The following is a 7,279-nucleotide window of genomic DNA, read 5'->3' as shown; positions in this document are numbered from 1 at the left end:
CGAGACTCAGCACCTGAGGCAGTCTGTTAATAAAGATCCTTTGTAGCAGATTTCTGTTCTACTAAGAAAGGACGTAAAACGGCATAATTTAAAACATGTCAATAACTCAAGGCAAAAATGCCAAACATAGTCTGTTCTGTCTTCATAAAATGGAGCCAAGTATACACAAGAAAAGTGCCAGAAGACTTCTGCTGACTGAGTTTAGAGATTGTTCATGATGAGTAATGTCATCCTTCAAGTTAAAACGACCTCATGGGTGGGTATCTCTGTGCCTTTTCTGCACTAAACTCAAGGGATCTTTTCTATTTTAGGACCAGTGAGATTCCTAACCTCCAATCCCAGAAGATGCCTGGAAACCTGTGCCCTTTGCCAGCCTCGTGAATTCATAATAGCTTGTGAGTGTTTAATTTTTGTCTTTTTGTCTTTCTCCTGAGTGGCATTTACGGGTTGTTTGGGAACAGATCTTTATGGACCCTGAGCTAGGGTTGGAATGTCTTAGGAAGATTCACTAAAAAATCTAAAACCATGGAACACCATGTCACCCCTTGTTTTACACATTTGATTAAATATGCTAGTCATTTCAATGACGCTGTTGTATTTTTAACACAACAGCAAGGGTCAGCAAGTCAGTATTTCTCCAGCATTTCTCTGGCACTTACTGTATTATGGTGGTGAAGGCTGACTGAAGGCATTCTCAACGAGTGCTTTGGAAGGATGAGAAGAGGACATAGAATGGATGACGGTGCATTACTGCAGGTGTGGACTAAATCCTGCCACGCTTAACAGGCCCCCTTAGATTAAAATTTAACATGCTGTGTCTCCCACATCAGGTTTGGGTAGATGGTTGAGTCTGAGTGATATTAGAAGGCCTCTCATGAAGTGAGCGGTGGTTTTAATTAAATCCAATAGGTTGAGAAGAGTGGTTTGGCAGTTTCAGTTGATTTATTGTGTTTGTGACATCTGGGCCTGATTTATTATATTGACTCGAAGAATTGTTTTTGGACACTCATCCTACATATTTTCATTCTGGTTTAGGAACTCACCTGGTTAGGAACTTCTGGAAGGAAGCTTAGGAACTTCTGGTTTATCCTATTAATTTGTAGCATTTTAAGTCTACTGTAATTTTATATTTCTGTTTGTATTTTTCTTATTTTGGTAGGATAGTGAACTATTGAATCCATCTTGTTAAAAATGTGACTGTTTGAAAGCATGAGGTTTTGTGGGTCTGTGTGTATGACAGGGCTGCTTAAAAGTAGTACTGGGTTGAAATTCATTATCATCATCCCACCTAAATTTGTGGGAGGAGAGAGTGAGAGATTGACAGTTTTTTCCTTTAATTTAGTCTGTAAATTGATCAGCTGTTTGCTCTGTGTTATTATGGCTTTCTAAATTTTAAAATTTGGATTTTAGATATAAATGTGAACCCTAAGTCATAGAAAGTTTGTTTTTAATTCTGAAAAGAGTGAGCATGTTCAGCTGGACATTACAGCCAAGTGTCCCCTAACCTACATGTTACTATAGGCAAGTCAGTTTTAGAAAGTCTTCATTGCAAACTCCACAAAGCATGTGTAAGAAAGGATGGGAAAGAAGGGAGGGGAGAGAAGAGTCAAGCTGTAATTTCTGCCAGAGGAGGAGGGCAGAGAAGCAAGCAGGTCCCAATCAGCTTGAATGCTTTGCTAGTGTATGAATGAGTGGTTGCACATCCCGGATTACAGACACCGTAATGATGTGCATGGCTCCCAGCATTATAGCTCTCTGTTTCCTACAGCTGAGGCCACTTAGCCCCTACCTGAACCCCCAGCCCAGCCAAGGTTCTGGAATAAATCAGGGAATGTAAGGAAGTCTAGGTAACTCTCTCAAGCAGATCAACTTCAGGTCAGCCTGTGGCTTAGCTCTCTTTGAGCTTCTGCCTCAGCGTTAGAGGCCAGACACTGCCATTGTTCTTTGTAGTCAGCCTGTAAGGGAAGTTTAGTCCACTTCGAATGGCTTTCTATTTTTCATTCTTGAACCCACATCTCTGTCTCTGTAGACTATCCTGTTTGTCTTCATAGATTCTTTTCCAAAATACGCAGAGTACTGCTTTGAGACCAAAGCTGGGGCATGTCTTATACTAACCACCTATTGCCTGCTGCCGACTCCACTGATGACCACATACTGTCCAAATGTTTCTCTGTGGGCTACAGACTACTCATTGTAGTCTGTCCCATTAAACTAGGCTCACTCTTATATAGGTGATTATACCTCTTAATACATAGCATGTTCTTTAGTCTTTCTTTTAAAACCCTGATTTTTTTTCATTTCCTTTTGTGAGGTTATCGGTTTAAGTAGAAAATGATTGCTGATAGCTATGTAGGGTTGATTTGAAAACTTTTACTTTATTCTCCATGGTACCTGAGTTGCTTCAGATAACTCATGAACTTATTTGGTTTTCTGGTAGCTGTTTAGTATAATTCTCCAAACTGGATGAGATAGGATGTGTTAAAGGAAACTCAGTCATAGGAGGCACTTACTGATCATCCACCTATATTTCAAACATAAACAGGCATGGATTTTCAGCCCAGCATAAAATCTACAGGGAAAAACCTCATCCATATTAAACCTAAGAAGGAATAGGAAATAATGCCTAATTTCTTTTTTTTAAACAGCTTTGCTGAGATATAATTTACATACCGTTAAATTCACCATTTAAGTGTACAATTCAATGATTTTTAATAAAATTTTACAAAATTGTGCAGGCTTCACCAAAATCCAAGTTCAGAACATTTTATCACCTCAAAATAGCCTCATCTCAAAGAGATAATTAATTAAGATTTTATGTGTGATTTATCTTAAGTTAATCATAGAATGATATTTTATAATTAGGAAGAAAGTATAAAGAATATTGTATGTTTAAAAACAGCATATTGGAGTGCTCTCGTGGTTGGTTACTTCAGATGACCTGGTTGCCTTGATCCAAGGATATTAGGTTCTGCAATGCTGCCTGTCCTTCAGAGAAAAAAAATCTGAAAGAATTTTGAAAATAATTCATTCTAAAGTCAAATAAGTCTGTATTGGGCAAAAGTATATCATGTATCAGAGAGATGCAAAGAACTGTGGCTTCTGTGGTTAAGTTCAGATGAGGAAACATATCCTCATTATTAAACCATCAATCTGAGTTACCTGTGCACTGGGCTCCCTGATCCTGTACCTGTAAGCTCCTGTACCTGCAAGGTAAACACCAAGATTTCTGGAGCCACATTTCCTAATAGACTGCAAAGAGCTGGCCTTGGAAGTACAGCATGAAGAGAAGCTGGAAAGAGCATTCTCAGCAGTGGTAAGTGTACATTTCTTCACTGTCAAAGATAATGACCCTAATGGTGTTTATCAACTGTGACGGTCATACTCAGTAGGCTAGAGAGCACACTAGCAGGATTTCAGACGTTTAAAACTTTGGTGCATGAGCTTGGTGTGAACTTAATGAAGCATCCCTAATGAGAAACTCAAAAATTCATTTGAATTATTCAAAATAAAAGACTGTTTGCTTTTACTTCCACTTAAAGATAATATGACACCAAAGAAACAGGAGCGATTGGAATGAAGAGTTTGGTTTGGCAGGTTCTCCAATGTAGTTTACAAGTGTTTTTCAAGCAATTTTCTTTTTATGAACAAGACTCTATTAGACAGTAGAAGGAAATGCATAAGCAGATGTTCAACCTTAAAGAGTTTATAATCTTAAAGTTGAAGAAGTGGACAAATTATCAGAGTCAGTTCTTACTGCAGGAAGTACCTTACTTTAAATAACTGTGATAGTGATTGGATATAAAGGAAATTTGCCAAGATGGATACTTGGTGATGTTTGATAAATATGGTCATAAACAAAAGCTACCTAGATCCTCCATCCCTTTCCTTTCTACCTCTTTATCTAAGGAAACAGAAAGTTTCCTGTTACTGAATTGATCAGATAAGTAGTAATCTCTTATTTTTACTGGATTAACAATGGATTTTCAGAGTAGAAAAGAAGAAATTCGACGACCGAATTCCTCTGAAACAACTCTCCATTTTTCCTACAAAACATTCTTCATTCCATGTTTGTATCTTCTCTGCAGCAATCTGCCAAGTAGTTTTCCCTGGCATGTAGCAAGGATTGGAACCCAGCAACTCCTGGGATCGCTCTTTCTCAATATTTATGGACAGATCAGATTGCTAGGAAGAGCTTCCTTGGGGTGCAATGAAATCTGTCTCCTATAGCTTCTACCAATAGATCCTACTTTTGCACTTAGGGAATCATGAGGAATATGAGCCTTTAAACTTAGCCATCAGCCCATTATTGGGAAAAATTGTGCTAGAACCAGACTTCCTTTCTAGCCCCAAATCCCTTTCTTCACCATCTAATGTCTTCACCGTTTCAGACCCTCCTTCTAAAACTAACCCTCCTTCCTGGCCCTTCATCTAGGCTCTACCCCAATTAGTAAAGGAGCTTGATCCAATTATTAGTTCTTTTCTCACTTGAATCCCTAATTACCTTCCCTCTACTTTCATCACTCCCTTTATGAATTTGCTCAGGTCTGCCTTGGACCACATAAAATAAAATAAATAAAGCCTACTCTTAGCCGTGCTACTTCCCAAACAACCACACAATCTTGTGCCTTTCTTTTTCTGTCAAGCTGTTTTATTAGATTTGTATAAACAGTCTATGTTTTACATTAATTTTTATAGGCTGCAAAAGTGCTATTCAGCATACTACTTAATGGATTTGAAATAAACCTAGTAGTTGACAGAGTTCCAAAAGTAGGCAGTGGTTAAATTTTGATAGGAACTAGTTTGTCAGATTTAAACAAACAAGTTGATGGTGTCTAATGGATGAATGCATATCTCTAGTCTAATCTCTTTGTATTTATGAATAATCTTCTAGGAAGACTTTTGTGTGTATTTCATATTTAAATAACATAACTCTCCTTCCCAAATTCAACCATGCAAAGTGGGAGTGGAGTAATATACTATTGAAAGATGTTGTAATCTATTAATTTTTTGTGATGAGTAGAAGACATTAATAATGTAATATGTTATTACATTATAATAACATTGTTATTATATATAATATAATGCATTACATATATTATATGTAATAATATAACATTATTACATTGTAATAATGTATTACATTATAACATAACTGTAATTTAAAAGGAAAATCCCAATTACTACAGACTTACTGTATCGCTCAATATGCGTGTGACAGAATGGATTATCTGATACCCTTTGCACGCTTATTTTCCTTCCCCCTCTCATCCTTGAGAAATGGGAGTCTTTGGTAAGACACATTAAAAAACAGAGACTGTTACCATGAAAGCATCAAGATTTTCTATGAAAATATTTAATAGTCAGTATTTTTAAAATAAGGGTTTATTTGTTTTTTGTTTTTGTTTTTTTGCGGTACATGGGCCTCTCACTGTTGTGGCCTCTCCCGTTGGGGAGCACAGGCTCCGGACATGCAGGCTCAGCGGCCATGGCTCACGGGCCCAGCCGCTCCGCGGCATGTGGGATCTTCCCGGACCGGGGCACGAACCCGTGTTCCCTGCATCGGCAGGCGGACTCTCAACCGCTGCGCCACCAGGGAAGCCCCAGGGTTTATTTGTTTTATGGATATGTTACTCTGAATAATCTAAAAATATAAACTCAATCCAAGGAATATTGTAAAAAGCTCCTGGTCCTCCCTGACAAAGGAGAAAATGAAAAAGAGACCAGAGGAGTTAGAAGAGACCTGGGAAAATATGAAGATAAACCCCACTCTCCAAAAACAAATGCCAAAGAGAGCAAATTAAAAAAAAAAAAAAAAGATAATTATTCATAATATAAAAATAATTCTTCATTATACAGAATTTCTAACAGAGTTCTCTTGAATAAAGAAGTCCACTGGCACTTCCATAAATGATTCATTCTCTGATGATTCAATTCTTGCAATATAAATTGCAGTTCTTACAAATAAAATTCACTTGTATTTATGTACATTAAAATCTTATGAAATAATCCAAACTCTAACATTCTCATATTTCAATAGATTTCTGTAACACGCAGTAATATTCTAAAGTTCCCTAAATTCTGAGCATCATTTATAAAATCAAATTGGTTTGATTTTATAATGATTAAATGATTAAATGGATTTCCCAATGATTAAATTGGTTTCCTTCGATGGAAGAGAACATTACTTAAACCTTTGTGATTTGTGACCTATGATTGCTCTCTCTTAAATGTGATTCGAAGGTCTAACTTAATGCCATTTGAACACAGCACAAATTCATTAGGTGTAGTGACACAGCTAAGATCCCATGAACATCTGTACCTCTGACCCAGAACTGTGAAGGAAATCCATCTCTCTGATGTTGCAAAATCATTCTGTCCTGCATTAAATAGATCGCAGAGGCCCTTAAGGAAATAAAGGTTTACAGTATTCACCAAAACATCTATGGAAATACACTACTGCTGTCCTAAAGTGCAAATGCATATCACACAAAAAGGAAAAGTACCATGTATTTCTTACCAGCAAATGAAGTCACTAATAGATGTCTTAACTCTATGAACTAGGTAGCTTACAAAAGCAAATTAGAAAAGTAGCTAACAAGCAGGATTCATTATGTAAGTTCATGAAGTTTCTCAACTGGAAAAGATTTTGAAGTTAATTCAGCATAGTCCCTTGTTTCAAAATTAAGGTGACCAAAGAGCAGAACATTTAAATTACACAAGATTGCACAGCTTGTTAGAGGCAGAGCCAGGGTAAGAGCTCCGGACTCCTGACTTCAGTCTAGAATATTTTACCAACAATTGGTTGCTAAGACAACTTTTTATGCATAAGATGTCTTTAGGTATGGAAAGTCAACTACAAGAAGCATATATTTCACAAGAAGCATATATTTCCCTAGACTATGCATTTTCAACAAGGGCTATGTCATCCACAAAGTGGGTGAACATTAGTTTCTGGGGATCAAAAAATTCATAGCTGTTAGATATTACAATGGTTTGCGGCCTTCCTAAGGGCCAGAGTATATAATCAGATATAGAGTATGTTTGTGTCTTCATTATTGTATACTAGAGGACAAACAAGAAGAGGTTACACCGTGTGCTCAGTTCTATGAAAAAGGTACGTGTAGGGTGCACTGGAATCCAGAAAAAATAGGCTTAATGGAAAGAAAAATACAAAGAAAGTTCTCAGGATCTGAGTCTCACTTCTGTCATGTATTAACATTTACAGTATTTGAAAATTTTTCTGTTGAGGTTCTCCAAGTCTCAGTTTTCTTACCTATAA

The 7,279-nt window shown here is 37.0% G+C and overlaps 1 protein-coding gene across 1 annotated transcript in view; it reads left to right on the top strand.

The window, feature by feature from the left end:
• The first annotated feature begins 319 nt into the window (after window positions 1-319).
• The window catches only part of ZNF608 (zinc finger protein 608), a 744,094-nt gene continuing 737,134 nt past the window's right edge, over window positions 320-7,279 (top strand). Inside the window, exon 1 of the mRNA XM_029216087.1 lies at window positions 320-395. The gene's annotated coding sequence lies outside the window, so the exon portion shown is untranslated. The remainder of the gene's footprint in view (window positions 396-7,279) is intronic.

This window comes from Monodon monoceros, unplaced genomic scaffold (assembly GCF_005190385.1).
Source record: "Monodon monoceros isolate NGI ecotype Baffin Bay Population unplaced genomic scaffold, NGI_Narwhal_1 Super_Scaffold_12, whole genome shotgun sequence".
In the NCBI taxonomy this organism is placed as follows: domain Eukaryota; kingdom Metazoa; phylum Chordata; class Mammalia; order Artiodactyla; family Monodontidae; genus Monodon; species Monodon monoceros.
Note: the sequence above shows the minus strand (reverse complement) of the source record. Positions and strands in the feature narration are given on the sequence as shown.